The sequence below is a fragment of the Anser brachyrhynchus genome, assembly GCF_964034855.1.
Source record: "Anser brachyrhynchus genome assembly, chromosome: 9".
In the NCBI taxonomy this organism is placed as follows: Eukaryota; Metazoa; Chordata; class Aves; order Anseriformes; family Anatidae; genus Anser; species Anser brachyrhynchus.
In genome coordinates this window covers 6,003,514-6,020,714 of record NC_137703.1, presented here as the reverse complement: position 1 = coordinate 6,020,714, position 17,201 = coordinate 6,003,514, and the positions used below count along the sequence as shown (strand labels likewise).

General features: G+C 41.9%; 1 protein-coding gene across 2 annotated transcripts in view; it reads right to left on the bottom strand.

The window, feature by feature from the left end:
• The window catches only part of NLGN1 (neuroligin 1), a 375,670-nt gene extending 373,441 nt beyond the window's left edge, over positions 1–2,229 (bottom strand). Inside the window, exon 1 of one of the 2 annotated variants that reach the window (XM_080604251.1) lies at positions 1,440–2,229. The gene's annotated coding sequence lies outside the window, so the exon portion shown is untranslated. The remainder of the gene's footprint in view (positions 1–1,439) is intronic. The other variant, XM_080604254.1, reaches the window with a different exon arrangement.
• Between the last annotated feature and the right edge of the window lie 14,972 nt (positions 2,230–17,201).

The following is a 17,201-nucleotide window of genomic DNA, read 5'->3' as shown; positions in this document are numbered from 1 at the left end:
GAGGAGCTTTTCTCACATAACTGCAGGAACATTACTATGCTCTGCTGAAGCACTGAACTGCACTGCTCCTGCTTATTTGTAAGAGGATTTGACAAGCTAATGATAGAATCAGCACGATTACCAGGAAAAAAAAAAAAAGAAAAAAAGGAAAAAAAGCCTTTTCTTTTAATCAAAACATAATCAGAAGGCCTTGGTGATGATTACCTCCTGCTTTCAACCTAAGTCACTGAAGCAGTCCATTAAAAGGGCTTCCAGTGCTGTTGGGGCGAGGACGAGGTACGTGCCATGCCACGAACAGGTATGATCACGCACCGCGCTCACTTCACACTGCTCCCATCGCTTCCTGTATTTTGAGAGGACAGGACAGAGGTTGTCTACAGCTAGGACACACTGTAGGAGTTCAGTAAACATGGGCCCCACATCGAGAAAGTCCCTTTTCAGTAATGGCACCTTTATTACCACAAATATGTTCGCAATTGGTACTGCAATTAATTACCGGGACGGGGAGATACGCAACACAAGACTAAAAATTGCCTTTACTGGAACACAATTCATTTAGATGATTTATGGAGTTCTTTATTGTTAGCGTCACAAGAGCTTTTTCGAAACAAGAGAAATCATTAAATCCCATAAACCACGGACTATCGCCGCGGTTAGCTGGTAATTGATGTCCTCGCTCGTGCCATTTATATCACTAAATAGAGCTGATAAAACAAAAATTAGTAAAGGCTGCTGCTGCTGAAGCCTGCAGCATCCCCGAAGGAACCGCGGGGCTCCCTTTGCCTCCCTCCCCGGCAGGAATCCCCCTTCCCCGGCATCTCACGGCCCCAGGGAGCGTCCGCGACTGAGCGGAGGTGGGGGGCTCAGCCCCCCCAAAGCCCCCCAGGCACCCCCCCCCCCCCATGGAGGGGCAGAAACTGGCACCCAGACACCAGACCAGCCCCGGGGGGGGTGAAGGAGGGGAAACCATTCGCTTTCAGCAGAGGGAGGACGTGATTGTTACCCCCCCCCCCTCCCCACCCCCGGCCCGTTTTCCCCCTGGGGGGGGAAGGGGAGGTTAACTACTACTCTCTCCTTTTGAAATGCAAATAAAAAAGCTTTTGTGTTGCGGTTTTCCATGGGGCTTTTCAGGCGTCCTGCTGGGTGGAGAAAGTGCACGGCAAGGAATCATTTTAACCAGAGGATTGGTGGTTTTAAACAGTTACCAAATACCAGCCAAAACATGTGCACGGCAAAGAAACTCCCAAATACAGAGCAGGCAGGGAGAGGGGATGGATGTTAGTGAGGAGAAGCAAGCAGGCGTATTCTAAAAGACTCGGAAGGACGGGAGAACAGCACCGAAAATGCAATTAAATCAGCCCAGATTTTATGAAAAACGAGAAGCTGCTGATAACCCTGAGCAAATGCTGCTGCCTCAAAGATGGAAATAGCTCCCTTACCTTATTACTAATCCTCGCTTGCACCTGCTCTGCAATCATAAATACTTCGAGGTGCTTAATATGAAGCTAAATTGATGGCTGAATTTAAGCAATTTCTTCGTGCACCTCTTTTACAGATTCAAAAGGAGATTTTTAGGATCGTCCTCCTCAGTATCCATTTGCTTCCCAAAGAATTCCAATTTTCTTGAAAAAGAGGCAAAAAAAAAAAAAAACACGGTATGTCTACATACAAACGGGCACTGGAATAGATCCAAAAAAAAAAAAAAAACAGGGAGTGGGGGAATCTGAGAGGTGTCACTACAAACTTGGCAAGCAAAACGTATCCTCGGCAGGAAGCAGGAGAGCGAAAGGGGGAAAAAAAAAAAAAAAAGGCTGCAAAAGACAAAATTCCCAGGGAGATTTTGAAGGTAAAAAAAAAAAAAAAAAAAAAACACAACCCCGAGGAAAGCCGTGTGAGCGGAGCAGAGCAGCAAGGGGCTGGCGGGCTGCGTCCCAGCCATCCATCCGCCAGCCCAGGGAGCAGCGACCGCCCCCCGCGGCGGGCGAGCGGCTCCCCCCGGCCGGCTGCTGCCCGCACGGCCCCCCCAGCACGGACGCAGACAGACACACGGACACCCACGCAGCCGGGCTCGGGGGGGGAACGACCCCGCGGGGATCCCCGGCTTGTGCGTGTGCCCGGTGCGTGTGCCCGGGCCGCACGTCAGATGTGACGCTCCGCCGCCGGAGCAGCCGCAGCCCCGGGGCGCCGCCGTGGGAAATTTCCCCCCCCCCCCGTCCCCCCCCCCCCCCCACACGGAGCTCTGGGGATGTACTTGGGGTTTTTGTGCCCCCACTCCCATGGGGAGCAGGGCTTGGGCACACTCTGCCCCTCTCATCGCATCCCCCCCCATCCCCAGCCCCCAAATTTCCCAGGGCATAGCCTGGGTAAGAACAGGGGGGAAGCCCCCGGGCACCCCCTTCCATCCCGGGGGGCCCCCCCCGGCTCAGGCTCACCTCCCGTCTCTCACTCCTGCTCTCCTCCTCCCTGACCTGTTACACATTTCACCAGAGCCTTCCCGAGACCTTTAATTATTCTATTAATGGGCGCCCATACATTTTCCAGGGCAGCGTTTCATTAGGCAAACATCAATATCGGGTGCACGGAGGGCGAGCAGCGGGTCGCACACTGAAGCCGTAACACAAGCTACAGCAGAATTGCTCAGGCTTGCTTCCCAAGGCTGTTCTAGGGAAGTTATATTTTTTTTAAAAGGTTGCATGGGAACAACTTGTGTCAGTAGAGGGCCAGGTTAGTAGGGCAAGCCCCAGGTTCCACCAAGGCTCTCCTGGGAGCCCTCCCAACCTTGCAGCTAGACTAGGAAGGGAGAAACAAAATAAAAAGTCACAACTCTCTAAACTACCAGCGTTTTACGGTCACATCATTTAAATACTCCGCTGAGAAGCAGATGTTTTTGGTTCTTGAGAAACTGGGAGTCAGAAAAGGGCACCATGAGCAGCCCAGACAAGCGGTGGCTCCATCCCAGCAGGGCAGTGAAAGACAGAGCACTCCTGGCCCCCATGAGGGTGGTCACGCCTGCACTGCACAGCTCCTGGGAGTTACAACTGGTCTTTGTGCCTCCCAAGGTGCTGGGGGATGTGCAAGTGGACAAATGTGGAAGTTCAAAGGGAATTCAATGGGATTCAAGGCAGGTCTCACGCGTGGGTGCGGAGAAGGCAGAGCCGAGGAGGGGAGGAGGCAGCACAGTGTGCAGCGAGGCGAAAGGGAGGGAGGGAAGAGAACAGAGCGGCTGGGAATAAATTCTTTAGGGCTTCCTCAACTGGAAAATACATCTTTGTCAAGGACTTTTATACACTATGTTTCAGCAAAGAAATCAAAATCACATCCCAGCAATTGGGTGCCCAGTTGAATTTTGAGTGTTATTGTAGGACTGAAGGGAAAGGGCCTTAAACTTTCTTAATGCCTTTTTTCCTTGACAAGAGAAAAAAAAAAAACAATGAGGGATTGGTTTAAAAGATGAGCCCAGGAAAGATGCTTCACAATTCTTGTACCAGACAGACATGTTTACAGTAAAATCAAAATACCACCCCTGGGAAACTGGTACAACTGGAGCAACAGTTTTACGCTCTGTATCCAACACAGCCACTAAGGAAAGCTGGAAGGCCTGGAGGAATGCCAAAGACAGCACCTCTCTGAAATACAATGGGTTTTTAAAGCCCTCAAATCAGTGTGACTAACTGGGTTACTTCCCCCAAAACTGAGATGGTCAGTGCATGAAAATATTGGTCTTGTTTCTGTTTAAGTCAAACAAAGCCTTGATTTATCCTCTGGAGCAATGTATGTGCCCTTGGAATTTGCAACCTCATCCTTAATCACTGTTCCAATGGCTGCGAAAGCAAGGGCAGATGCTCCCGCCTGCTGTGGGGCACCGGGTGGAGCAGAACAAGCCAGCACCCCAAAAAATGGATTGCCGGATGCAGCACCTCTATTACACCTACAGGGGTCTCTGGGAAGAGCAGCCCCCTACCCACACCTCACGTACCTCTGTACCAAACTCACATATGTGCACAAATCCTTATTCACTGCTCAGTTCAAGCAATGGCCTTTCTGGGGAAAGGGAACCCACGGAGAGAGAAGAGGGAGCAGGGGACCAGCTGTTCTGGACAGCATGGTGCCTTCTGCAGCATGCAGTTTCCAGCTGGAAAGTCATATACATTTCTGAAGCGATCATTAATTTGGCATTCCCATCCCAAGAAGCAGATTGAACCTTCTAGGCAGTTGGTTATCTGCACAACCCTCACCACTGCAGCATCGGAATACCTTACGAGCTTTAAACTGGGCATCTAGATGGTGTTCTCAAAGTCTAGGGGTGAGGCTGACAGCTTCACATTTGCTCAGGTTTTTCTGTGGGTGGGAGCTTGAATGTAACCTGGCTGCACATAGCAGTTCTACCCTTCAGATGAGGGTGATTTGTCAGGATTAGCCTCAGGGGCATTTCTAATATCTTCCTTTTACTTATGGTGATTAAACAGGATTGAAGATATCTTCCAGTCCCTTCCAGCTTCTACATCTTTTCCTGTGGATTTATATAGGGAAGATGCTGTAATGCAGCCAGTAGCTAACACATCTCACAGGGACAGCATAAAGTCACTTACTCACACAAGTTTAGCCTTCCTCAGCTTGTAGCTCTGTGTTACCATGTGGGTCTTGCCGGGTTCTTTAACATTCAACCAGAAAAGAAAGAAACACCCTAAAATTTATGAAGAATAATGTCAAATAATTGCATGTTTTACAGTCCAAAAACAAAGAGAAGAGACTTCCACACTTAATGTAATCATCTCTGCTTCTGTGAGACGGAGGAAATGAAGGTGCCCTAAACATGACAAACAGAAAATGATTTGTACAAAAATAGGGGAAAGAGAGCTGCATAATAAAGCTGTCTTTTGTAACTGTCCAACAGAGACTGAGAAGGCTGAAAATGAGTTGCAGCAAGGATGACTTTGAAGAGAAATTGTCAGCTTGCTTAGCTCCCAAATTCACACCTTCATGCACAATCTTTAGACAAAAAGCAAAATGCACATGCCTGGGAGTTACAAGGCAGAGGATATGACCTGTATGCTTTCCTCCTGGCTTTGTTACTTATTCGCTGTATGATCCTAGCTTAAGTTTCCTAACTGAAGTTGCATTAATAACATAATTATGAGCATGAAATATAAATAAATTATTGACTAGCATATGAAATGAAGTGCAGCTTTAGACTTCAAACTTGATTAAAATGGCTTGATTTTCAATGGTGCTGGACAGCTGAAAACCTCCTGACATCATGGGAAAGTAAGGGACACGTTTATCTTAAAAAACAATGCCCAACAATTTGTTCAAGTGCTTGCATTTGAACTTCTATTTCCATTTTTCCTTTCCTTTGTCTATTTCACCTTCTTTGAATAGTCTATACTCATCTCTCAGAGAAATCATGCAATGACTCTGGTAGAAGCAGGTACAGTTCCAAAGACATTGTGTGCTTTCTTTGAAAGGAATCAAGGATCAGTTTATAGTAACAGTATGACTGAAATATTAAGGGGTTAAATTTTCAAGGAAAACAGTTATCTACTAGTGAGGAAAATGAAAGAGCTTATTTGAATTATTTTAAAAGCTATTTTGAGGTTTTGCTTTTTGTTTGTTTGTTTAAATAATCAAAGCAGACATTATCAAGAGATAACATCTTGAGCAAGCTTACAGGGAGCCTTAAATAACTGTTGAAACATTATTTTAAAGATGCTAAATAAAAATAACGATATGCGTCAGACACACTACATATCTTTGAGAAGATATTCCTGTTCTTTGTGCCTATTGTTTTAACAGTGTGGGGTTATTTTCCTCCTCCTTTAGGTGTGAAGGGACCCTTACTGAATACCAGGAAAAGAATAAATGAAGACATTAGAATAAAGAAAACAAATATTCTAGTGCTGGGATCCTGGGGCACCTTGAGGTGATTTGTCTTTTTCACCTTACTTCAGTGATCTAGCAACTGCTTTTATTTCCCATGTTAGTATCAGGATTCAAAGATGACACATTCACACATGATATATAGTGTTTTCTCTTTAGACTCATGCAACCCATAATATTAAACAACAATGCCGTTGCTAGGTCTGCTGTGTCATAAAGTCCAATTTCCTTCTGGAATGGCAGGCAGAGTTAGAAAAAGAAGATTTCTTGGGGGCCCGATTTGTCTTCTATGTAAATCAGAAATCGCCCGTTGCAGGTTTCAGGCACTGAAACCTGTTATCCAGAAACAAAACTCTAAGATTAATATTTTGCCAGCAAGGCAAATAGGCTCTTTGTGGGGTTTTGAAAAGCTTCTGGCTTCAGCCAAGCTTCGATCAGAATCACAGGCAGCACCTCTTACGCCAGGTGCAGCTTTATGAGCAGTCCCTCAGGCACTGGGCATCGGTAATCAAATCATCTGAATCTGACCTTAGATTTTTAGTAATACGTTTTAATATGTTTAGATTTAGTGGTACAGTTAAATACATTCTCAACTCTTGCATCTCTACAAACACAGCTTGATGCTATGAGCATTTATGCGTGGGGCATGATCCTGCGAGGTGCTGGTGATTTACCTATCTGGCTCACACAAACGGCCTGGTCCTATTAACAAAATTAACACAGATCAAATCAAGGCCCGATCTGATCTCACTCTAAATAAATATTCTGCTGCATCCTGGTTTTGGATCACATATATTAAAACTGTAACTGGCCAGTAGCTAACCCTCACCACCACCACCCCCTTTTTTTAAAACTAAGGACTAAGGATTTTAGCTGCTTGTCTGTGAATATCATATAGAATGAAGATGTTCCAAAACTATACAAGAGCACATGGTAGAAGACATTATTTTTCCTGTCTGCATTTCTCGTCACAAACAGCCATCAAGCAGAAGTATTAAATACACACTTAGACCATGCAGATGTAAATAAATTCCAATTAATAGTATTATGCCTCAAATATGAGTTTGACATAACTTCCAGGTGGGTAGTCTGAGGCCTCTTAAGTTTACATCTATTCCTGATACTTGAAGTATCTTGATACTTTTCTGAAATAAAGATGTATCATTACTTTTTTTTTTTTTTTAAAAAAAAAGTCTCTAAAAGTACAGGTAGCATAATACGAAAGAGAGGAAGCCACGGTGATTATGCAATGACTTCTAAAGATATGATGATCGTCAACATGGCATAAATATAATACTCAATACCAAGTCATGAAATAGCTACTCAGGTTTAAAATATAATACATTATTCGGCCTTTTACCACTTTCTCAAATATTTTTGGTTGTCAGAAGTATTATTTCCATATCTGAGACTACTAGGTCTACTGGATGTAAAGGAGTTTTGTGATTATCCTTAAAGTGTATCTGACATTGCTATTACTGCTTTAAACTTGCTACCAGTGCATTTTTGCAGTTTCATCCTTTTAGCAGAACTGACACATATAAAAGCTTTGAAAAATCAAAGTATTAATCTCCAGAAGCATATGTGTAATGATTACTTAACCAATAGGATGGGGTTTTTTTTAGTTCCTCTATGAATTGGCTCAGTAACAGTACAATATTAATAATGCTTTAGCTTATACTTTTACAACCTGTTCTCCATTTCTCCCATCTGTCGATAGACTAAAATTGTGTTTACAGAATCACTCATTTTCTAAATTTTTCCCCTATAAGGAGACTGCAAAACCCCAAAACTTGAGGCTCAGCTCTGTTTTTGGTGCTGTTGATATCATTGTGAAGTAGCTCCATTGATTTGAAAAGTGTTATTTTGGTTTCATCCTGTAACAAATGAGAAAAGATTTTTCTCCTTATTACCATTCCAATTAAATACATGCCTTTAGTTCTGTTCGCTACCTTTCTCTCTCTCTGTAGCATCCCTAGGGTCTGCTACATCATCACTGGGTATACGTACACAAAACCCACAGCCAGTGGGGACCTGCTTTGGGAACCTGAACCTGAGTCACCTTTGGTAAAGCCCCTCTAGGAGGCCCAAAGGGAAGCAAGAAGGAAATAATTAGGGGATGTTTCAGCCATCCTTCTATCAGAAAAGCAAGACCTGTGCTTCTGCTCCTCCTGCTAACCACAGATTTTAGGTTACCTGCCACCATCAGCACCCTCCCTCCGCCAAGACTCCAAGGCTGCAGACACATATGCCTGTAGAGTAGTCACTGTAACAGTACTATTTTACACAAGAATTCCTTTGTGCCATCAGAAACAGGGAAATGGAGAAGCCTGCCCTCCTCAAGACCTGCAGAGCCTGAATTCCCTCCTGCTGCATGCAGCATGTGGGAGATTGGCATAAAGAAATGAAAATCTTCACAAATAGCTCCCAGAGCTGTAACTTGGGTCACTGTTTTCGCTCTCGTTCAATAGACTTGCCTTAGTAAACACTGGTCTAAAAACTGTTCAAGGACCTCAGGTTTTGGCCCCAAATCAATGTGTATATAAATGACTTCATTTACAACTATGTTTTTATGCCAGATTTAATGTCAACAACCTAATGGTGCATTGGATTTCATTTATATGATTTATTAATTTTTATCTAATGAACAATTTCACATGGCAATTTAGATGATTACAACTGTGAAATGTTTGCAATGAGGACCAGATCTTGCCAGCCTCGTTTGCCTGTAGTGCCACTTATATCAAAAGTAATTGAAAACAATTGTACCTTAAAAGCACCAAAACAAACAAGTCTGAAAACACAGTCTACAAGAGAAAAGGAAGCACAGTAGGCATTTCTGTAACTTCTGAGCCACATGCCCCAGGGCAAATAGGGACTTCCTGGGAGAGGATGACTTATAGGAGGAAACAAGAAACACGTTGGCATGCCCCTTTGGGTCGGGACTGCCAAACAGCAGATCCGTCCCTACAACAAAACCCCCACTGACTGCCATAGGAGTGGGATGAGGTTAAAGCTAAACATCCTAAAATCTCACCTTGTCACTTTAACAAACTGAAAAATCAAAGCAAGGGAACATTCCTTTAGTCAGCTACCACAGGAAAACAAGGAGCGGCTTATTTACCAAAAGCTCATCTGCTAGGTAGTATGTTTTGTTTTGGGGGTAAGATGTTGCTTTCTCCTTCCGATCTTGGAAGTATACTACAAAGCTTCCCATTTATAATAAATCGCATTTTTTAAGATGTCTTTTGCTTAGGTGGCTAGAATCTTCCCAGCACCAGTGTCCAAAAACGATTACCAGCATCGTGCTCAGTTTACTTCCAACTCCTCTTCACCCAGCAATAATTATATTTCTGTTGTGTGTTTCAGAAAACAGGGATGGTTTGCCATAAAATTAACTTGACGTGATTCAAAAAGAAATGCAAAGCATTTTATAAGGAGTCTGAGAGAGTGAGAGAGCTGCAATTGTGAACAGAGGCTTTAAATGAGAATGGGGAAGACTTGTGCTTTCAGCCGGGGGAAGCTTCATTACAAATTAAGTTTTGTTTCCTTTACTTGCTGCAGCACAATGACAGCTTTGACAGACATATGGGTTGTTTAGAATCATAAAGGCTTTTTAGTTTAAAGTGCTTCAGGAATATATCTAGCTGCAGTATATGACGTGGACACTTTTTATTTAGCTGTATTCCACTAAATGTAGTTTGTAATTGGAACACCTTTCAGTCCACGCATAGGAAAATATGCTTTGGTCTACTTCTGCATTGCTGAGCTTCTCGTGCAGTGGGCCCTACTAAGCCTATGGACTGCATACTGCACATTATTATGCATTTTAACACCATACATATTGTTATTTATTTCTATGGGAACTGGGAGATACTTGAGGGTGTCCTGTCTCTGAGCAGACAACCGAAACCACAAGGTCTTTATGTCATGTAAGCCTTCTTCCAAAGAGAAAGAAAAAACAAGGTCACTCCACGCTGCCGCTTTTTACATTTTCTCTTGTTGCAGGGGTTGCGGCTTCAGGTCTGTTACAACTCTTAAGATTTGGCTTGAAAGCATCATACTCTGCCATTATGGGCCCCGCATACATTGTAGCTCTTATGCATGTTACATCTTTTGCCCTTTTTTTTTCCTCTTTCCCTAACGCCAGAACTGTGCACTTTGAGACAGATCCTGATTTCCCTTACACCATGTAACGGCCAGAGTAAAACCATTTGCTCGGCTGGAATTATACTAGGTGACAAGTACAGCTGAGATCAGACTGTGGCTGCTTACGGGATCTGCAAACCAAATGGCGCTCTTTGTGGCTCACGCATTAGTCACTGCCAATAACGATGCTGCAGGTTAGATGCTCCATTAGTTTAGGATGCAGAAGCAACGTCATGCTCCAGATCAGAGGAAATACTGGACTTGTAAACCACTAAGTACTGTTAACTAAACCAGGACAGAGCTCGGTTTTCGTTATCCAAGCCTTCCTGGTTCTGCCAGTAGACTATAAAGCATACCCAAATGAAGCAATCCCCAAATCCAACTCAAGATAAAGAAGACATCTCTAGGAAAAAAGGAGGCTGTATTGTCTCACCTCCTATCACCCACTGCTCTGTAGCCGTACCCTTACAGCCACAGCGTATCTTGCTGCTGTAATTCTTGGCCCTAGTAGCAGACTGTCCTAGAATAGCATCTAAAGGGTCAGCCAGAAGTTTCTTCTCAAGAACCTGTGGAGATTCAGGTATTTTGCTGTGCTTTGGAAAGCCCTTCCAGAGCTCGTACTACCTGGCACAGGGGTGAAGGAGCAGCTGCCCTATATAGGTCTCTGCTCCAAAAACAGTTCTTTCATTTGATTACCAGTGGATTAGTGCTGTGTTTGGAAGAAAAGAACCACAGAAATGGCTCACCCATAAGAACACGGGATCCAATAGAGAGGGGACACATTAAAAAAGAAATGTGAGAATGAAACAAAAGTTACACCCTGACTTTTCTTTTAAAATTTAAAAATATCTTCTGCATGAACAAGAGTCTCCTGGGTGCCAGCTTCAGAAGTAACTTAAAGAAAATTCTCATGTCATTTGTGGTTGATGTAATGTAAGAACTATTTCTTACAGTCTTTCAGTGAGATACAGGGTAGAAAACCGGACTCCCACTCACAGGCAGATTTTTTTCCCTTTGCACACTTGTCAAAGAATGTCTTTTCCTCTTAGAATAACGAGAACCTATTCAAAGAAACTCTGTGAGCAGAGCCTTCGTTCCCCCATAGCGAAACATGGTGAAACAGGGCAATATCCTGAGAGTTTCAAGGGGCTCATTAATAATCAGTTATAAACACTGAGCTTAAATAAACATATGCAAATCATGAATAACAATTCTGTAAGAATTATGTGGGGTCGCACCTCACTAGGTGTTTTTCTAGCACTTTTTTTTTTTTTTTAATTTTCCTATTAATGAACATGCCTTGTAATTCTGGATTTGTAATTGAGCCTTGATTTGTAATTGAGCCTGCATTCAGAGGCAAAAGACCAGATGATCTTGACAAGATTCTGTAGTGCCTCTGAACTCATTTGTACCCGGGACTGAGCTGCAGATTTTATTTTTACACAATTTTGCAATAAAATACCTGATGAGTACTTTTGCCAGGGCACGGTTCACATTTCTCTCCCCCATCACAGTCTTAAGAAACCTTTCTATACATCCGAGCTCTGATAACTAACTGAGAAAGATAGCCTGCTGTTCTTACCCAGCCAAAAATTGCAGAATGTCAGAGATATAGCAGGAAGAACATTTGGCTGCTTCTGTCACTCCCAACAAAATCTCTAACATTTTGTTTTATTTAATGGCTTCACTTTTCATAAGATGATTCAAACCCCTATAGGGGACCTACATTAGTCTGCTGACATTTTTCTGCTGGTATAATTATTATGTCCTTCTACAGCCTGCTTTTCATCTGTGCAGAATTTCTCCTTTGCACAGAGGAGTTTAGTTAAAGACCTCAAGGTGAAAAACTGGAGAAGCCAGAACAGTGCTTCAGCATAAGGTAAGGTGGAGGGCAACCTATTTGGTGTAACTGTGCGTGTGCTGGGATGGCTGGCAGCTGGTGGCATCAAGTAGCAGATGGACACAATGCAACTAAGAAAGAATCTTTTTACGCTAAAAAAAAAGCTAAAAATACTGGGGCTGAGAGGAGAGGCTTTTTTTTTTTTTTGTCTTTTCTTTACATTTCAATAAGCAAAATATGTTGAAAGTTTCAGCCACTTAACCAATAGCAGGAGTGTGGGTATTTCTAACAGAGCGCATCCTGCGGTATAGACTTGTACACCACCCCATTAATCACAACTCATAACAATTTGATTTGTTTACTCCACACAAAGGCTTACCCCCTGGTCTGTATTCAATATATATTGTTTCTTTTTTAAAGAAAGACAAACTTCATCAGAGTCTAATGTCATTATAACATACAGGGCTCCTACCAAACGCATAGGGTTTTAAGATAATCCTACCTAGACTCAGCTGTACTTTTAAGCCGAGGTTACAGCTAGCCCCTTGAACACGTGTCTTTTTGTTACTAAGCAGGTGCAGATCTGAAATCAGAAAAGAGCACTTGGGATAAAAAGAAAGCAAATCCACCTCCTCGGATTTAAAGACAATATTGCCTTGGTAACAGGTAACACATGTGAAGTACATGGTTAATTAAGGCTTCCAGTTATAACAGCGACACAACAGAAATGAAAATGAGAAGCACCGTAGCAAAATATAGACAGTCCTTAATAGTCAGGTAGCTTAAAACACATTAGTATACGCCTTTAAACAACTGAAGAGACAACTATGTGGGTCAGATGGAAACAATGAACAAAAGTGTAGAAAACAGGGGACTGGAGTGTGCTCAACAGGACGAGAAGAGATTGTGAGAAGGAGTAAAGGGAGGAGAGGATGGAGTTATCTGAAGACAAATCTGAAGCTCTTTTAAAGAAAGAATGTGATAACATCTAGAGTTTTTAATTCTGACCACTGTCATTATGTAGAAGAGCAACACACCAACCTGGAATGGGCACAGACACCTGTGCTTAACACCTTTCATTCATCCTTCCTTACCAAAGGACTCTGACCTTACCTGCTCCATTTGGAAAAATCTATGAGAGATGTGACCATAAGGCTAAGCGTTATGGAGTTGGAAGAACTGAGTTGGAACAACTAGGGTCCCTTAATCACTTAAGGGACCACTTTGATGACAAAAAATAAAATAAAACATGAAAACAACCACACACACACACATAAATAACACAGTATAAAGCAAACCCAGTTTACACAGTGGAGCATACAGCTCACTAAAAATAAAGATGGAAGAAAAGGCCAGTGACTTTTCCATAAATGTAAAAATCTAGACAATACTTCAATAAAGGAGTTTAAAAATCTAAAAGCATATGCAACCTAAAAAAAAGGGAGGAAGGTCTATCTACTGGGCAAATTACTGTATATGAAAATGGCATCATATTCATAGCAGACAGATCTCTGACTCACAATTAGTAACTTTCAGCAAGGATGAAATAAGTAACTTTTTAAAGCTCTCTGATTAAATGGGATGCCTTGAAATAGAAAATATTTCCATGTATGATATGCAATGTCTATCTCAAACTAGAAAACGTGACTTAATCCTTTTTAAAGAAGTTTTCTTTCTTTTTAATTACAGAAGTGTCAAATTCAATTCAGATGACACATAATTTATGATAAATGTGAATGCATTCCTGTACAGAGCACTACCACTAGGCATAGGTACCAGTCCACTCAAACATCCATTTGTACAGATCCATTTGTGTAGAAAGCTGAATTGCATGCCACGGCAGTGCTAACTGACAGATTTAGCCCACTATTGACAAGCCAAAGAAAATTATGCACTTTCATTCCCTCTTTAGGCATGTTTGCTTTCAAATATTGCAGTGACACTTGTGAACAGTGCCATGCAATTATGGACTGCAAGGACTTTTATGCGTGTAGCGATATATAGCGCAAGGAGCAGCACAGTCTCTTAACACACACACCCATAATTGTGTTTTAATCCAGTTTGGGACAAGACCAAGTCAAAGGGGAAAATGAATTAGATACCTAAAGACTTACAGATTTTGATTTGCACAGTGTTTTTGTTACTCTGTAAAAGGAATGATAATAAATACCAAATTCACAGAAATCTGAAAAGGATTGATTGGTTTTTTTTGCAGAGTGTAATGGCATGTGGTCATAGGCATTATTGATAGTTCTGGGGTTAAGCTAAATTTGACCCAGTAACCTACAGTTGAAAGACAGGATCAATCTATAGTCACAAATCTTTCAAGACAGCCAACTAACTTCAGATGCTATCAGAGTCACGGTGACAAAGCATCAGCCACATTCTCTTTCTCTGGACAATTTATACAACTCTACAACAGTGCTTTTCAGTAAACACAGAAATCTAGCTATTGATCACTTGTAATGCTTAATTCAGTTTTGAGAGGAAATGGTCTACATTTCATGGATACTTTTCATTAAAAGACTATTTATTCATTTTGCATTTTGTAAATACTTTAGGAAAGATACTCAATGCAAGCTCTCAGGGTAGCATGATGAATTGCAAGATTTGCTGCCAGTCTCCAGCAAAATGTGAGCAAAATGTTAGAACACAATGGTCTCGTAATATATTTAATAGAATCATGGGAAAATAGGGAAAGAATGGACCCAGAAATGTAATCTTGGGTAACTCCTTGCCTTAAGGATGGCTCAACTATATCTACATTGCATCTGACAAAAGTTTGTCTAATCCAATCCTTAAAGATCTCTCATGACACTCTACAGCCAGCTCAGAAAATCTATTCCATTGTTGCATTATTTGCATCATCAGAAATTTGTGAGGTTTGTTGTTTGTGTTTTTTTTGTAGGTTTGTTTTTTTGTTTTGTTTTGTTGTTGTTTTGTTTTTTTTTTTTCTTTTGTTTCTCCTAATGTCTAGTCTGAATCCTCATTGCTTCAGTTTATACTCATTATCAGCTGGAATACATAAAACAGCTTAGACACCCCCCCCCCTTTTTTTTTTATTACAGAACTCAAACTTTTCAGAAACTGTGCATCAGCACCTCTTCCCCCCCCATCAACTTTCCCTTCCTCCATCCTCTAAACTACTCTTGATTTGTGTCATTCCACTCATTCAGTCTTTATGTATCTTGTTTACCAGGCTCTGATCTTTCTTGCTTGATGGTCCGTGTCTTCCTTTAAGCACAGTGCCCAGAACTGAACATTGTACGTTCAGCGGAGCTTTTACCAGTAGGAGTTACTTGTACCTGTAAGAGATAACTAAGCTGTGCATGTCAAAGCCTTGACGTGTCTGCCTCTTTTGTGCAGGCGTCAGCTTGGCCACCACTGTTTGAGTTGTGACCCCGTGCAACTTCTACATTGTCTTCAAAGACAAGTCATCCCCCATTTTGAAGTGAACTATCGATAACAAGCCTGAACACATAAAACCGGTTAGTCTCGCACTCTGTCAACCGTGGCTCCAGCCTTTCCTACCCGGCCTGTGAGAGAGCCATATAAAAAGTCAGGCCAACCTCAGAGAAGCTTTGACAGTATCTAACACCTACAGCTTCTTGCCTGTCCACAGAACCCACTGCGCTACTGTAAAAGGAAATTAGACTCATTCAATGTGATGTGCTCTCAGTAAACCCATGCTAGCTGTTATGCATTTCCTTGCTATGTTAGAGTTGCTTATGAGTATTTTATTTATTTATTCTAGATAGGTTTTTTTTTATTATTATTTTTTGAGAGAGTTGAGGCTGAGCTGCATCACTTCTGAGGACAGGCACTATGATTGTTTTTTGCCGGTTTTCTGGTACCTTCTGCTAGTTTGTTAGACCTGATGACTAATAGCTAAAACATCGCTACAGACCATTTGTTTGCTGCCCCTGAAAAAAAGTTCAGCATGAGCAGCTGATCTGAAAGTTCTGACCTTCTAATCTATTAAATTATTTTTGCCTCCCTCTTCCTTTTTCCAAAGATTGTGAATTCCATCATTTTGCAGCTGCAAAGTAACTTTTTTCCTGACCTTCCTGAACAAGATTTATCCCTTTCCTATCAATATTCCAGCATATCCCATGAAGTTTCTGCTGCAGTAAGTCAAGTTCTTTATATGTGTTAAAAATTCTGTGGGTAGACCTTGTGCAGGCAGCAAAATCAGACATTCAAGCACTAACATAGGACTTGCTAGATCAAATGTGGAATGAAAAGTGAGAAGATGAGAGCAAAAGGTTTGGAAATTAGAGTTTTTGCCAAGGACTGTGAAGAGGAAACAAATATCTAGTATGTGTAGGATATTGGAATGACATGAGCCATCTTTTGCAGTAATGGCCAGAGGAGGATTGTCACCAAATATATACATGGACAGAGCTTGTTATATGATGTGTCTAGAAGGGTGTGCAGAGCCCTGTGGCAGCATAAAAATACATCTTCAACTAGAGCCAGTGAGAAAATCTGTAAGAAGTTTTGTATACACAACTGGGCAGCCTCAGTGGATGCACTATCACATAGTTACGCTACACAAACCTTTATGCAAACTCCTGGTTTTGCTTTAATTTTCTTGGCATTGCCCTCTTTCGAGTTTTGCATTTGAGATTTATGGAATCATTTATGATGAATCATTGCCTATTTAATAGTTCCAGTACTGAGACATTGTTAATGATTAATGAATTTGCTTTAAAGTTCTAGCCCACATGCATACAATCAACAATAACTATTTTACGCATATACATGTGTTTAGAAGCTTAGTAAGAAGCCAGTAATGAAAAAGGCCCAGATCTACACTTCACAAATTAACCCATGACCAGGGACTTTCCCCCATCCCCATGCCGATAGCTTCTACATTTTATGCCTTCTCCTATTTTAATAGCATAGCTGTAAAGTGCCTTGGGACTTTGTAGAAAAACACTATCAACACTCATACTATTAAAGGCATAACAAGTTACTGTAAAATTTATTTACTTTGCTATTTAAAAGTTTAAATGAATCATATTCCCAGGTTCAGAGTGACGCAGGCATCAAATCTAGCAAGCTGTGATAGATCAAGCAGAAGACAACAGCAGCCACAGCTGAGAAAGTCGCCGTCTATATCTCAGTTTTTCTTAAAGCAGGAGAGCAGCAAGTGGCAGCACCCCCACTTGCAAAGAAGTGCTGGTGAACCTATGAACCTAAGAAACACATTCATTACCTTCATTCCTTGTTTAAGCTTTATTCCAAAACACCACGGCATGTAAAGCCATGTAACAATCTACTTCCATGCTCGTGTTCTGGTTTTGCTACAGTTGGGCTGCCAGAAAAATCA